The sequence below is a fragment of the Triturus cristatus genome, chromosome 11 (assembly GCF_964204655.1).
Source record: "Triturus cristatus chromosome 11, aTriCri1.1, whole genome shotgun sequence".
Lineage (NCBI taxonomy): Eukaryota > Metazoa > Chordata > Amphibia > Caudata > Salamandridae > Triturus > Triturus cristatus.
Genome location: NC_140594.1, coordinates 167,100,879 through 167,116,583, shown reverse-complemented (window position 1 = coordinate 167,116,583; position 15,705 = coordinate 167,100,879). Strand labels below are relative to the sequence as shown.

Genomic DNA, 15,705 nt, shown 5'->3' with positions numbered 1-15,705 from the left:
CCAAGCTCTTCAGAAAATACCTTGTCAAAGGTGAGACAACATTTCTCGTTCTGGGGTTGGCCGGAAGGAAGAAGCCGTGTGAGGATGTGGCCAGAGATGCTGGTCAATGTAAATCCTCTTCTGCTGTATTTCAGGCTGGTTGCCTTTGTGTTCAGAAGGGAGTTGGTTGCACAGAGACAAGCTAGAGGCTGCTTCGCAGTCGACTCTGGAGTCTATCTCAATTCAGAGATAGGCTTACTGGCTCCAGGTGTCAAATCTCAGTGTATCAGCGACAAGGTGTAACTGGAGTCTTTTGCACCAAAGTTGGTTTACAGTTCCAAGTATCTTCAGGAACAGTAGACAGCACCTACCGTCAAGCCTTCTTTAATGGTTGGTTCTCGGGTCAAGGCATGGTGTTCTCAGGTCAAGGCAAGGTGTTCTCGGGTCAAGGCAAGGTGTTCTCAGGTCAAGGCAAGGTGCTCTCGGGCCAAGGCAAGGTGCTCTCTGGCCATGCCTTGCCTTAGAGCCAAGGCCCTATTTGAGGACCCCCCCCCCCCCCTCCCCTCAAAGGAACATCCTCAATGTGAATTGTGTGTTAAACCCTAGGCATAGTCTTTGTCATGGGCGTGGGTTTCAGGGAGGGGGCCCTGAAAATTGACCTTTGAGGTCTGAGTCTTTGGAGGACACCTATTCGGGATTGCGATCCCCATGGGTTTCTCCAGTATACTGGAATGCTTGCCCCTTCCACAGTCAAGAGTATGCTCCTTTGATGTCTCCAGTGCCCTCTCCAGATGGTGGCTCAGGACAGCCCCATCGCTGCATCCTGCAATGCCCCCACCATCTATCATCTCAGTACTCAATTGCCTCTTTGGACCAAAAGGTTTAACATGGCAAACAGGTGGCTTCATCGTGGTACACTGGGAAGCAGGGGTTAAAAACCTGATGCTGGTAAGACCATAAGAACTTATTACAGTCAGGGCAGAATTTAAAGGGTTCATTCTCCATACATTCCCCCGACACTTGTCATTCTCATATGAACTGGCCTTTGGTTTCTCGGTACAATTAAACTTCGAAGCAGTCAACAGTCCTAAAAGGCCCATGCGTAGTTAAAAGTTGGCGTTCATGTGTCTCGGCGTGAAAAGTACAGGAACACTTGAAGCTACTTCTGAACCCATTGCTAGAAAAAAGCAAGTCAAGTTAGAGTTTGTCCTGGTCGACTGTGGATTTCTGGGAAGCTTCACACGTCTTCCACAAAACTCTTCTTCGAAGAAAAACAACATGCAACGTCTGTGGCCAAAACCAGATGGCAGGAGTGCATTTAGCATGCGACAGTGTCGCATGCAGAAAATATATTGTTACTGAAGGTAACTTTATCTTCCTGGAGATGCCTCACCTTATGAATGAGCCCCACAGTAGTACCCACCAGGAGGCGGGACTGAGTAGTGCTATATAATCAAGCACATCATGTAATTCATGCTTTGCAAAGCATCCATCACTCCATACCCAAGCATAAGACAGCAAAGTTTGGCCACGTTAATGCAAAGAAGGAGTAGCTGCCCGGCAAATACCAGTCACCTGGATGCCTTTGGTGAGAGCAATGGAAACAGCCATTTTCTGTCTGCAGTGAGAAAGAATATCAGCTGGAGAGTCTTTGTTAGCCAAGGTAAAGCATATTTTGATGTTAAGAGTGACATAGTACATGTGGTTACTACTTTGCCTTTCTTACCCTTTGCTAAAACCTATGACTAGCTGGCTGTCCACAAAGCACAAAACAGCATATATAGGGTCCAGCCAATTCTCTTCCTTGGAAGAGGGAGGAAGAAAGGAGAAAGTGTGCTGGACTGACCCATGTGGAAGTAAGATTCAACTTTTGGCAGGAAGGTTGGCAAGTGTGGAGAACAAACTTATCAGGGTAGAAGGCATTAAATGACAACTGCCCTGCAACTCCCTGTCCTTATGGGTGGAAGTAACCCACGCGAGAAGGACAGTCGAGAGACAGAAGACAAATGGAACTGTGAATCTTCTCTAATGAAAGTGCCATCAGAAAAGTGAACACTAAATGTATGTCCTACTGTGGAACAATAAAGGGTGTGGGTTGAAATAAATACAACAGACCTTTTAAGAACACACTACCAGATATGACCTAAATAAGGAAGCCCGGTCAGAAGAGACAGATCTTGAGGCAGCATAGCCAAATATCCTTTAACGGTATTGACTGCCAAGCCTTGCTAAGCAATGAAAGTGCTGAACTTCAGAAAGGAGAGCCTCGCTTGGCTTTAAGCATGTGGACTCACACCAAAAATGGCAGGCAGAAAATCTCTAGTTGACTCTGCTTAATTGCTATATGTATAGAAATGTGGCTAAGAATTGGTGTTGAAGACCTAATTATTCTGCAACAGAAGCAGATCTGGTCTATATGGGAGGGTTTGAAGTGGTTGAATGCTGTGCTCCACCAGATTAGGGTATAAACTCTTCTTGCCCAATTAGTTAACACAGATCAGTTGTGTTTGAACCCCTTAAACCTTCAGCTGTACCTCTTAGGGCAGAGGAATTGGGGGGGGGGGGGGAGAACACATAAGGTCCCCGTGGACAGTTGAACGACAAGGTGTCCACCAGGATACCGCATTGCATGACATGCAGAGCTCAGAATAAAGGGCATTTCCTGTTCAACCCTATAGCAAAGGTCGACATGTGGACATCCTAGTTGGGAGAAATTTGTATCCCATTTTGGGATGGCACTTCCAATTGTCCTCAAGAGGCAGACAACTAAAGACTTTTACCTTGATGTTCAGCGTGCCCTCCAGATGGACCGACACTGGGGAAGTGCTCTGGTGCAGAGCCAGCTTCCAAACGCAAAGCCTCACACCAGTGTCCAATAACTGCCCTGTTGGTTGATGTAGTCGACAGTAGTAGCGCTGTTCAAAAGAATTTGCCCAAATTGCGAGAACAAATGCCTTCATGACTAGACTAACTGTTCTCAATTCCAGCACACTGATGTGCATGTGTTGATTCTACTGAGAGCAAAGGCCACATGCCGTTCTACTCCCTAGATAAGAGCCTCAGCCCAGCAAGGAGGCATTCGTAATAAAGGTGCTTTGCAACTGTGGAGGACTGTCGGGTCGACCCACTGTCAGGTTATTAAGATAACTCAACCAATGTGGTCTGGGAGGAGTGAACAATACATTTTCATGAGAGTAGAAAGACTGCCCTGCTACTGGAGCCACTGCCTCCTGAAGAACTACTCAAGGAACTTCATTCATCACTGAGCGTGCGGCTCCAGCAGAATGCACGAGTCCATCAAGCCAACAAGCGAAGAACCAGCAGAATCTGAGTTGAACCCAGAAACATCAGATTTCCCTAATAGCCAAGGTTCTCTTAGGTGAAGGAAAAGCTTCAATGCATCTTGTGCCAGGAATGCTTCAATGATGAAGTTCAATCTCTGAGTAAGGGACTTTTGCTAGTTGGTAGGGAAGACCAGACACTGTAGTAAAAGCACCACCATATTTCTCAACAAAGATCTGATTTTGTCAGGCTAATGGTGGAAAAGAAAAACATTGCTTACCAGTAATAATGGGCTTGGAGCTTGTAGTGTTGTTGATTCACAAGCTGCACATTCCTGCCCTATAGCGCGGAGCTAAGATTTTGCAAGTTGCATTTCAATGAAGAAGGAACTTTGATTTTAAGGTGACTTGTGATAACCCCTTTAAACTCACAATGCACCAGTAGGATACAAGCACCAACTAAGACTGTACTTTTCTCTTACTGGTAAATGTGGAGATACGAAGCACTATAATGTTTGAGAACTGGAGAAAGAAAATTTCTTGATAAAGTAGATAAGCATTAATATGACATGAGTTCATCATAGGACGTGGGAGAAGACATATGAATTTACAGCACTACAAGCTGCAACCAGATTGCTACAAGTAACGTTTTCTATTTGCAGCATGTACTGATGTAGATCAAGTAATCAGCAAATACTGAAAATCAGAAACTGAGTACTAGAGAAGTGACTTTCAAGCAGCAGCAAGACATGTGTGAACAATTTTTAAATACAGTTAATCCAATTTGTGCTCCTCGTCGGGCATAAATATCCACAGTTCTATTTAGAGAATGTGTGGATAGACAATGTGGCAACTTAGTAGATATCTGCTGATTGGATTTGACCTAGAAAAAGAGTGTAATGTGTCTTTGAATCAGGCATAAGAAATTTGAATGCATTTTACAATCTACCTGGCAAGTTCATCTTAGGAAGTTGAAATGCCAAAGTGCGGTTGGGACTTGCTACGGTCATTATGGAACATAATAGCGCCTCTAACATCTAATGTGTCAAACTCTTCTCATATAACTGACTGGTTGAATAACACAGGGAGGCAAATCAACTGACCGGTCGACATGAAAAGGAGTGATGACTTTTGGCAAGATACGAGTTTCCCCCAGACACCTCAATTATTTTTTTTTTTTTTTTAACTTTCTATTAAACAACACCAGCTTATCAAGTACATTACAGAGGAGTAATTAGACAGGTCACAAGATGACAATAGGTAAAATCAATCAATACAAGATGTCATTTTGAAAGTCTAGGGCGAAGGGGGGTCATCACTGCTAAAGGAGAGGGGTGGCTGACATATATCCCCACGATTGGAATTCCACATGCCCCACACGGGCCCACTTCTTAGGGCAACCTCGGGCCACATAGACCATTTTTTCTCTGAACATTGACCAGTCTAAATGTTTCTTCCAGTCACCCACCTCAGGAGGCTGAGATGCTCCCCATCGCTGCGCAATATTTCTCTTGGAGAGCATGAGCACCAGAGTGACCCATTGTGTTAAGCAATCATTCAGAACTGCCGGATCCCAAATATTCAGTAGACATCTACGCGCATTAGGGCTGAGTTGCGTGGACAAGACTGTGTTAATAATATCCTGTACTTTGCGCCAGTAGGGTTGAATATTGTCACAGCCCCAAATTATATGCATAAAAGTACCCATCTGGCCACATCCCCGTCTACAGTCCCCCCCCGTCCATTCTCCCCATCCGTACCAGCTGGGGTCCCGTTACATAAATCCTATGGAGTACTCTGAGTTGGACTAGTCGGAGGCGTGCTGGTATTGCCATGACTCTAGGCGAGGACACGGCTTCCTGCCATTCCTCGTCGTCCATCTCGATTCCATCTCTGGACCATTTCTCCCAAAGCGACTGGAGAGGGTCTGGCATGTTTATCAATTTTTTATATATCAATGAGATAGCGTTGTCTGGGATGTGACCATCTAAGATTCGGTCTTCCAATGGGGAGGCTTCGGGAAGGGTGGTACCGCGTTGCAGATGGGAAAGCAAAGCGTGTCTGACCTGTGTGTAACAGAAGAATTCTGAGTTAACTAACTCGAATTGCTGTTGCAAGGTGGCGAATGACTTATCAGTTTTGTTCCAAAGATCACCTATATGCGAGAGACCTATAAGGTCCCATTTGTCAAACCCTTTGCTTTTCCACAAGTCACCCAATTGTTCGGAGTCCCATATCGGGGTCGCAAGAGTAAGCCTGCGACTCCTTCCAAGACATTTAGTGGCTGTGTGCCAGACATGGACTGAGTGTTTGGTAGGACCCGTGAGAGCAAAGCGACGTGGCTTGGAATAAAGGGCTCTATTATAGTTCCCACCCGATAGGAGCCATCTATCCATGTTATAGCCCGGATCCCCGGGACGCGTGTAGGTGCCATGGTTGATAGCAGCTAGATGGGCCGCCCAATAATACTTTTTAATATCAGGGAGGCTAATGCCTCCGTCATACCAATTCAAGGTGAGCTTACTAAGGGCAATACGTGGCTTTCCACACCACAACAAGTCCCGCTGGAGACCCTCCACCTCCCTGAAGTAGGACGCTGGGACCGGGTCTAAGGAATTCTGCAGGGCATATAAAAACCGAGGCAACAACATCATTTTAAAGAGTGCCGCTTTTCCCAGTAGGGAAAGTGGGAGTGATTTCCAATTGCTTATGTCCTTACGCAGCCTAGTCAAGGGGAGGGCGCGTGGAGTAGGTTCTGGGAGTAACGGAGTGCCGGGTTCAGGGAGAGAAAAATCCCCAGGTATTTAAAGCCTTCTGTACATAATCGTATTGGGCATCCCTTCGGTGGGACAGGCGGCTCTCCAGCCAAAACGAACCACAGGGATTTACTTCAGTTTATAGAGTACCAGTAAAACCTACCGAAAATAGCAAAAATATCCAGGACAACAATCAGGGACCGCCTCGGAGAAGTCCAATAAAGTAGGATATCATCCGCGTACAGCGAGATATGGTCTCCCATTCTGGGGACCAGCGCATGCCCCGAATCATCGGGTCTCTGCGTATCCAGGCCGCCAGTGGTTCCAAGGCAAGGGCAAACAGGAGGGGGGATAGCGGACATCCTTGCCGGGTCCCCCGACCAAACTCAAAGGTGGTGGATTTTTGTTATTAACTACTACTTATGCAAGTGGTTTAGCATACAGAAGCTGCACCCATTGAATATATTTTGGGCCGCACCCCAACTTTTCCAGAACTGCCCAAAGATACGGCCATTCAATGGTGTCGAAAGCCATGGTGGCATCTAGAGACAATTACAGCTGGTTCTAAGATGGAAACCACTCTGCCCAATACCCTATGGACCCTGACACCTCAATTTTTGTGCACTTGATAAAAGGTTCTTCAATGGACAAAAGCTCTAGGTCACTAACTCTGCAGAGGAAGTATTGGAAAGCCACCTTCAAGGAGAGAAAATGAAGCAGACAAATGCAGGGGCTCAAAAGGAGGGCCCCGTAAGGGAGTGGTGGGAATCTAGGAGGCATTTCCAGGTTAAGTCATTTCATAAATACTTTAAAAACAGGAAATGTAAATATGGAGTTGTATCGTCTGAGCTGAAAGTAGGCAGCTGTTGCTGCCAGGTGTACACAGATTTTCAGGGGAGGGGGGCTGCTTAGCCCCACTCCTCAGGCAACTACAGCCCCCAGGAGTTTTCTTAAATGGCAAGTCTTGATTTTTAGAAGTGCAACAAGTATAACATTTAATGCCTTGAGGTTTGGGTGCACTAACTGCTCCCAACCTATTGTGAGCAGATCTGGTTGCAGCTGCAGCTTCTTGTGAGGATAGAAGGCGATCAACAGAAGTAAAGGACACCATACCGTTCAAGGCCAGACCAGAGTTTTGGGAATCAATTCACCGGTGCTTGTTGTATTTTCTATTTGACACACAGAACCAGTGGTACCTAGGGGTATTGGGGGTAAGCTTATACAAATATACGTAACTAGCATATTTACAGGGTACTGCAATAGACCAAAGGTGAGGGTACCTGGATGCAATGTTTTGGCATTTTGCGTTCCTGTATGTGGCAAGCAGGTTGACTGTTGGCATGCCCCAATGTTGGAAATAATGACTGATCTCTCGCTTGTGGATTTTCTAAGGAGAGCTGCAAAGCTGTTTAACACCAAGAACAGGGAAGTGTTCAGCCAAAAAGGCAACTTACTGACTAATAGCGCAATGCCAGGTTGTCTGTGTGAGTTTAGACAACTGCAGTGAGTTTAACCAACCAGCTCACTTTTTTAGGATTAGAAGTCTAGAAAAGGAGAGGCAGCCTTTGAAATAGCACCACTCTCCTGTTGCTGGGGTAAGCTTTGCTTGTAACTGCATGGAGTACGGCCCCAAAGAATGGCTGAGCCTGCTGAATACATAGGTGTGACTTTTTGACATGGATTGCAAAACCCAAATCCTAAAGGAGCAGGATTGATTGTTGAGGCATTGCACATGACTGCTTCCCTTTACCAACCAGTCATGCACGTATAGAAAAACATGAATGTGGTTGTAAAGGCGATGGGTTTCTACTACTACCAGCAATTTTGGAAAGACCTTGGATGCTGTGTAACCACTAAGGGTTGAAGACTTTGCATTGGTAATGAATTTCATTTACCACAAACCTGAGGTACTATCGTTGAGTTGGATGGAAGGGGATGTGGATGCAATGGTGTTACTAGAAGCGAATTTTAGGAGGGCACATGTGGCCATGGGTAAAAGCTGGTGTGGCCACTTACAAAGGTCAATAGGAAATAGTGTCTATGAGTTCAAAGATAAATAGAAGTCTTTTTAAAATGGCTAAATTTGATTATTATATTGCCAATGGGCAGTTTTAGTTAGGTCAGCTGTTCCATAAGCGTTTGCGTTGCTAATACCTTTAGTACCTTTTGACAAATCTCCACAAAACTTTCCAAATAGGTAGTCATTTTTGACTAGTTTGTGCATGGAAAGCTTTGGGGTGATCCATCAAGCGGGCCTAAGAAAAAAGGGGGTCCCAAAATGCAAAATCCTCATGCATTTTCCATAGGATTCTTTAAGAAAGGCTACAGAGAAAAGTGCTGAACGGAATTACACTAAATTTGTCAGGAAGCTAGCTCTTGGTACACAGATTGTACTTTGTGATTTGGTGTAAATCCGTTCAGTAGTTTTTGAGAAATTAATGGTAAAATATAATTGTATATCTGGACGGTTGGGTCCACGAGAGGCTCCCTTCAGGAGTGACAATTTTAAAAGTACAGCATTCGGATAGGCTCGGAGAGCTTTATTTCCCTAGGGCCATCCTGCTCCCATACCAGTCAGACTCTTGCGGGTAGTAAGCGCTGTGATTGGCTGCCAGCAAGATGAGAAAAATGTTGCCTCCAGCCATTACAGGACTTGGGAATTAGTTTCCTGTCATAAAGTAACAAAAAGAAAAAAATAAGAAAATATAAGGGGGCGGAGACACTCAGAAGGAACCCCCCGGACCCAAGTAAATAAATAAAATAAATTTTAAAGAAAAAAGCGTGCCAATCCCACACAGCCCTCCTCCCAGAGCCAATAAAGGCCCCAGGGACCCCATCCCGTGGCGCCGCTAAACTACTTAAAAAGGAGGGGCGCAGCAGACTTTGTTTGCTCCCACTTGGCAGGAGATGAAAAAATGCTATTTCATAACTGCTATGTCCCTGGAATTGGGCTACCCGGAACTTGGCTAATGCGCCAGCCCCAGGGAATTGGGTTCTCGGGTCCATTAATGGCTGATGGAGGGGCCTCACGGCCCTCTCTCTTTTGTTGTTTAGCGGCGCCAGGGGATGGGGTCCCTGGGGCCTTTAATGGGGGAGGATGGCTGTGTGGGTTTGGTAAATTTTTTGGGTGGGAGCGATGCTGGCTTCTGCTGCATACAGGAAGACAGCTGTGGCCGCAGGGACCATTGGGCACCCTCTGCGGCTACCAAGTGTATAGTGCGTGCCCGGGGGGGGGGGGGGGGCATACAGCTTTCATAGTGCGGACCCTGGGGGATGGGATTCCCAGGGCCTAACTAGGTTCTGGGAGGCTCCGCTTTGAAAAACAAAAAAAAACAGGGGATGGTGTCCCTAATACGGCTTGGGAGGGGGCCCATGTGGCCTCTCTCCCTTTTAAAGAAACATAAGGCCCTGTGGCCAACCCCATATGTTAATAAAATATTACTGGACGTTAAATTAAAAAACAAAACTAGAAATTCACTGGCAAAAACGAAGCTTAAAGTAATGTTACAGTTAGGTTAATATGTCAGTGACAACATTAAAGCTTCGAACTGAAAAAACACAGAAATTCACCAGTTCTAGATAGCAGAACATTTGTTTGTTTTATAGTTTACATAGTAGCGGGTAACTACTATATTACTTAGCTACTTCATTTTGTGCAGCCTGTGCCCAACTAATGGGTATAAGTGTTTACAAAACGCATGTGCTTCTAATGTATCATAGGTGTTTGGAGGAATTGAACTCATGATAAATCTTTGTATTGAAGAGTAACTGTGCACAGATGACAATTGACGACTTGTGTCCAGCATGTTCCACACATGTTTTTAGGTTCTACAGAAAAAGATTCCAACAGGGCAAAAGTATTTTAAGCAGCATTGAGTTATTAGACAGAATCATCTCAGTATGACAATTTGAACATAAACACTGTGTGCACCAGGTACTAAATTATATACATATGCTTCTTTTACTTCAAAGACAAGCTATCTGTAAAGTTTTCACCACAGTATGAAGGCTGCAGGTAGTATTATCTTTAGCACCTTCAGAACGTGGTTATTTTAAGCAAATAGTGTCTTTTTTGACAAGTGGTGCATAGTGTACACTGTTCTCAGTAAATACTTTTATACTGTGTGGTGTATTTCTCATGAGAGTTTATCTGTCTGCAAACTGTGTGGTGCACAGTAAACTCTCGCCAAAGAGAACACTTTACAGTACTCACTTTTTTTTTACTCATATCAACTTAATTTCTCAATGGATGTTCGATGACTGCGAGGTATTTGATACAGATAAACATGTTTCATAGTAGGGCATTCAATTTAGAACAGATGTTGTGTATCTTGAGGAACTTGCCTTTTTTAACAGTTGTATACATATTGAACACTGTGTGCAATGAGGGTTTCCCATTTATCTATGGTAGACTGTTAATGTGCACTAGGCTACCTGTGGAAGTGTATGGTATAGGGTCAATGTTGCACATAACACGAGCTTGCTTTACCTTTTTACATAACTAGAACCTTTGTTTTTTTTCCAGTGAATTTCGAACGTCTTTATGTAAATTAAGATATAATTATAATTCCTAATTATAACGCCACTTTAACCTTTTTTTCCAATGAATTTCTAGGGCTTATTTTACATAAAGTAATATTTTATTACCATGCGTAAAGCCAACCCCATGCCATGCACGGTCTGGGCCATGCCCTGCATCCAACCCCTTGCAGAAAAGCAACCCCATGCCACGCACAGCCAAAGGCATCCACAGCATGTAGTTCGTCTAGCAGGTCCTGGAAGCACTCAGGCAGACTTGCTGACAGAGACCGCAACAAAATATAAAAAGTGAGCCTTTATGATTTAACAAGATATATATATATATATATATATATTTTTTTTTTCACCCAAAAAAACAAAGGTTACAGAGACGTTATAGTTAGGCTGACATTTCACTCGTTATAGGTACCCGAGTTAACTATAACTTAGGTGTCTCAGTGAATGTAGGAATGAGTGACTGGTTGTGTGAATGTATCGGTCTATCATTTGATGTCTAAGTGGGTATTTGAGTGTGTTAGTGGGTACGTGAATGGCTATATGGGTGATTGATTGGTTGACTAGCTCTATGGATGTCTGTGTGGGTGAGGAGGTGTGTGACTGCCTGTATGGATGAGTCAGTGCAAATATGGGGTAGTGAATGTGTGTGAGAAGCTAGATGGGGGAGTGTCTGTATGTCTGTGATTGAGTGTGTTTCAGTGTGGGTCAATAAATGTGTATGTGAAAGGCAGTATAGGCGAGTGACTGGGTATATGAGTGACATTATGCGTGAGGGAGTCAATGTGAGAGTGGCTATATGGATAAGTACATGCTTCTGTCAGTGACTATAAAGGTGAATGAGTATGTGTTACTATTTGTATAAGCAAGTAAGTGAATGTGTATGTAACTGTTTGGGTTACTACATACCTGTATGATTGACTGTATGGGTGAGTGTGTAGGTGTGTGAGTAGTTCTATGGGTGACTCAGTGTGTGAGTGCCTGTATGGATATATGAGTGGATAGGTCAATGGCTGTATTGGTGACTGTGTGTAGGTGTGTGAGTAGTTCTATGGGTGACTCACTTAGTGTGCGAGTGCCTGTATGGCTCTATGAGTGGATAGGCCAATGGCTTTATTAGTGACTGAGAAGGTGTATGAGTGGCAGTAGGGGTGAGCAAGTGGATGTGTGTGTAGATCTATGAATTAGTGAGTACCTGCGTAAGTACTGGTATGTCTCCCTCGGGTTTGTGAATGGTTGTGTGGCAGTGGGTGTTTAAAAGATTTTATAGGGGTGTGATTGAGTGCATCAGAGATGATGTGGATGAGATCACTTGTCATCAGTGATGTCATTTGAGATGTCATCAGTTAAGTCTTGAGTAATGTCACTGACCATGTCATGAGTGATGTAATATGTGAGGTCATAAGCAGTGCATTGCGGGGTTATAGTTAACTCAGGTATCTACAACAACTGAATTTCTCTGGTTCTGAATGAGTGAAATGTGAGCCTAACTATAACGTCTTAGTGAATTTCCAAGGTTTTTTAAATTCTATTTGCTAACTATAATGTCCCTGTAATCTTTGTATTCTGTGTGAATTTTTAAGGTTTTTTAACTAGCAGTCACGTTTGCAGACTGGGCCTCCAACCAAAACTCTCAGGAATTCCATTGCGTAGGACTTACAGAAGGGCTTCTTGGCCTTCCAAGGTCCCTCTGGAGCCAAGGGGACTTTATCCCCCAACTAGTAGTGCGCCGAGTTGCACATTTGCAGAGTGGTGGAGAAAGGGGGCGTGGCCTCTGACAACTTGTGAGGTAACAGGAGGGGTAGTTGGCACTCAAGTACGTCCTTGGGGGCCAACTACACCATCTGTTACCTCCAGTAGGTCCCATACAGCAGAATTACTGAGTTCTGATAGCAGGCCACGCCCCCCTTTCACCTCCAATTTGCAAACGCGCCTTCTGGCGTGCTCTTGGTTGGGGGATAAAGTCCTTTTTGCTGGTGAGGGTCCTTAGGGGCCAACTAGCCCTCCTGTTACCTCCAGTAAGCCCCACACAGCTGGATTGCTGACAGGTGGTCGGAAGCCATGCCCCTTTTTACACCACTCTGCCAACATGCCTCCTGGTGCACTAATGCTTGGGCGATGAAGTCCACTTTAGTCCTGAGGCCATCAGGACACAAGGGGACCTCATTGCCCCACTGTGGAGGTCCCCCGGGGCTGCTTCAGGGTTCTGGAGCCCCCCCACGCATCATTGTAAACATAGCCCCGGGGAAGTGGCGGTCCCCAGGGCTGTGGAGCCGCATGGCCCCCCGCATTTCACATAATTAGCCCCGGGAGGTGGCGGTCCCCGGGGCTGTGTGAGGGTGGGCTGGAGCCCCCCCCATACATCATTGTAAACTTAGCCCCTTGGACGTGGTGGTAACCGGGGCTGCGGGGCCCACACGGGCAACAGAATTTCTTTTTGTTATTGCCCCAGGACCTGGCCTACATGGGGGCCTAAAGTAAACAAAGCGTGAGAGGCTGAGCTTCGTTTTAAAAAAAATGCTGCCGGATTCACGGGACACCATGGACAGGCCTAGTGGGTCAGGGTGTTTCTACCCTGCCCCCTTTTCTTGTTTTTTCTTGTGATTAGTTTCAACGAGATCGGGAGGGTTCGCTGATCCTCCGTGGCCACAGCTGTATATCTGAGAAATCTTTACATTTCTCAGGAACAAGTAAACGGATTTACACCATTTAACAAGAAGTGCTTTCTGGACCAAAACCTACTATTTTGCCAAATGTGATGTAATTCCGTTCAGCAGTCCGGGCTGTAGCTGTGTCTAAAGGTTTCTATGGAAATTAACAGAGAAAAAGCGCTTTAGGACCCCCCCCCCCCCCCTTCTCGGATCTCGCTTGACGAATCACCCCAAAACGTACAACATGGCAGCTGAAGTGAGTGGCGTATTAGTTTTGAAAATTTTACAAAGATTTGTCAAATGACGCGAAAGACATTGACAAATGAAAAAATGCTGCTCCTGTGGAAAGTAGTTACAACAAACAAATGGACGGAATGCTGACAATGCAGACATTCTCCCCCAGTCAAGAGATCTGGGTTAAATCCATCGTTCTTTTGCCCACTACACCACCCCAGTTTGGACATGGCCATATGCAAATCAGTCTTGACCCTGTGCCTCATGGGAACAGTCCAGCCCGAACTGCCAAGCCATGTCTTCCCTGGAACGGAATCAAGCATCCTAGGACCGGTTTCTGGCTATCAGCCGTCATCAGCCAGGATAGCTTGACTCCAGTGGCGTAGTGAGCACGGGTCCCACGTCTGGGAATACCCATCCCACTTAGGGCGAAAAGCGTTACAACAAACAAATGATGGACGGAATGCTGACAATGCAGACATTCTCCCCCAGTCAAGAGATCTGGGTTAAATCCATCGTTCTTTTGCCCACTACACCACCCCAGTTTGGACATGGCACAGGGTCAAGACTGATTTGCATATGGCTGGGTTCAAACTGGAATGGAATGGTGAGCAAAAAAACGATGGATTTAGGCCCAGATCTCTGTACTGGGGTGAATGTATGACATTGTTCTGCATTCTGTCCATCAATTGTTGTTTTTGCATTTGTCACCCCGAGTGGGAAGGGTATGCTCAGACGTGAGTCCCCTGCTCTCCATGCCACTGGAATCAAGCTATCCTGGCTGACGAGGGCTGAAAGCCCGAAACCGGTCCTAGGATGCTTGTTTCCAGTCCAGGGAGGACCTGGCTTGGCAGTTCGGGCTGGACTGTTCCCATGGGGCACAGGGTCAAGACTGATTTGCATATGGCTGGGTTCAAACTGGAATGGAATGGTGAGCAAAAAAACGATGGATTTAGGCCCAGATCTCTGTACTGGGGTGAATGTATGACATTGTTCTGCATTCTGTCCATCAATTGTTGTTTTTGCATTTGTCACCCCGAGTGGGAAGGGTATGCTCAGACGTGAGTCCCCTGCTCTCCATGCCACTGGAATCAAGCTATCCTGGCTGACGAGGGCTGAAAGCCCGAAACCGGTCCTAGGATGCTTGTTTCCAGTCCAGGGAGGACCTGGCTTGGCAGTTCGGGCTGGACTGTTCCCATGGGGCACAGGGTCAAGACTGATTTGCATATGGCTGGGTTCAAACTGGAATGGCATGGTGAGCAAAAAAACGATGGATTTAGGCCCAGATCTCTGTACTGGGGTGAATGTATGACATTGTTCTGCATTCTGTCCATCAATTGTTGTTTTTGCCTGTGGAAAGTAGGTCCTAACTATAAATACCAACTGGCGACTGCCAGTAGGTAATACATTATATGAGATTATTATATATCAGATCTATCATCTTTCGCCTAAAAATACCAGTATTTCTAATCAAATGTATATTTCAGTAACTCACCCAGTGTACTATTTAATAATAGTGACATTGTAAAAATGTTTAATAAAGTTTCAAAAAGGTCTGCAAGTCTTTTAACAGATTTTATTATTGCATTTTGTGAGATGAAAAATGTAAAATTCAGAGATATACTGTTTAAATATAAATAAATACATCCAATATGTCAGTCTTTCTTTTAAAGTTTTTCAACCCACAAAATGCGATCATAAAAATACCACAAGATGACCACAAATGAAGGGCAAATTGCTACAGCTAGCAGCGCTTTAAAAAAATACTGTAAACCATCCTCGGGTCATGGATTTAATGACCAAGGGCACTTGCTGTTTTTATTTAATGTTTCTGGGGGGCGGCTTCACTCCCTGCAAAACAAAAAATAGGCTCAGAGGTGCCTCTCCTTATTCCAGGGGCACCACGAAGCTCAAAATACATATAAACAAACACGTTTTTGTAGGGCATTATGGGGAGCTCCTTCAAGGAGCAGTGAATAATAAAAAATAGGTGGCTCTTGCCACTCACATTATTCATTTTTATGTCCTGGGACACCCTTTTTTTAAAAAATAATTAATGGGGACGGGGGGCATGCACCCCCCGAGCCCTAACAGGCCCCAGGACCCCATCTCTGGGGACTGATTTCTATTTTATGTGAAGGGCGGTTGTGATTACCCCATAGATCCTTTACAGGGCCTTTTTATTTTATTTTTTGATGATATATATTGGTGTTATTCTGGTATGTGCTCGTCGTTTTTTCTGGAGGATAAAGTTTTGTTGAATCATATGGA

At 45.0% G+C, this 15,705-nt stretch overlaps 1 protein-coding gene across 6 annotated transcripts in view; it reads right to left on the bottom strand.

Moving 5' to 3' along the window:
* Window positions 1-15,705, bottom strand: part of KDM2B (lysine demethylase 2B) — a 759,008-nt gene that overhangs the window by 15,915 nt on the left and 727,388 nt on the right. The window lies entirely within an intron of this gene.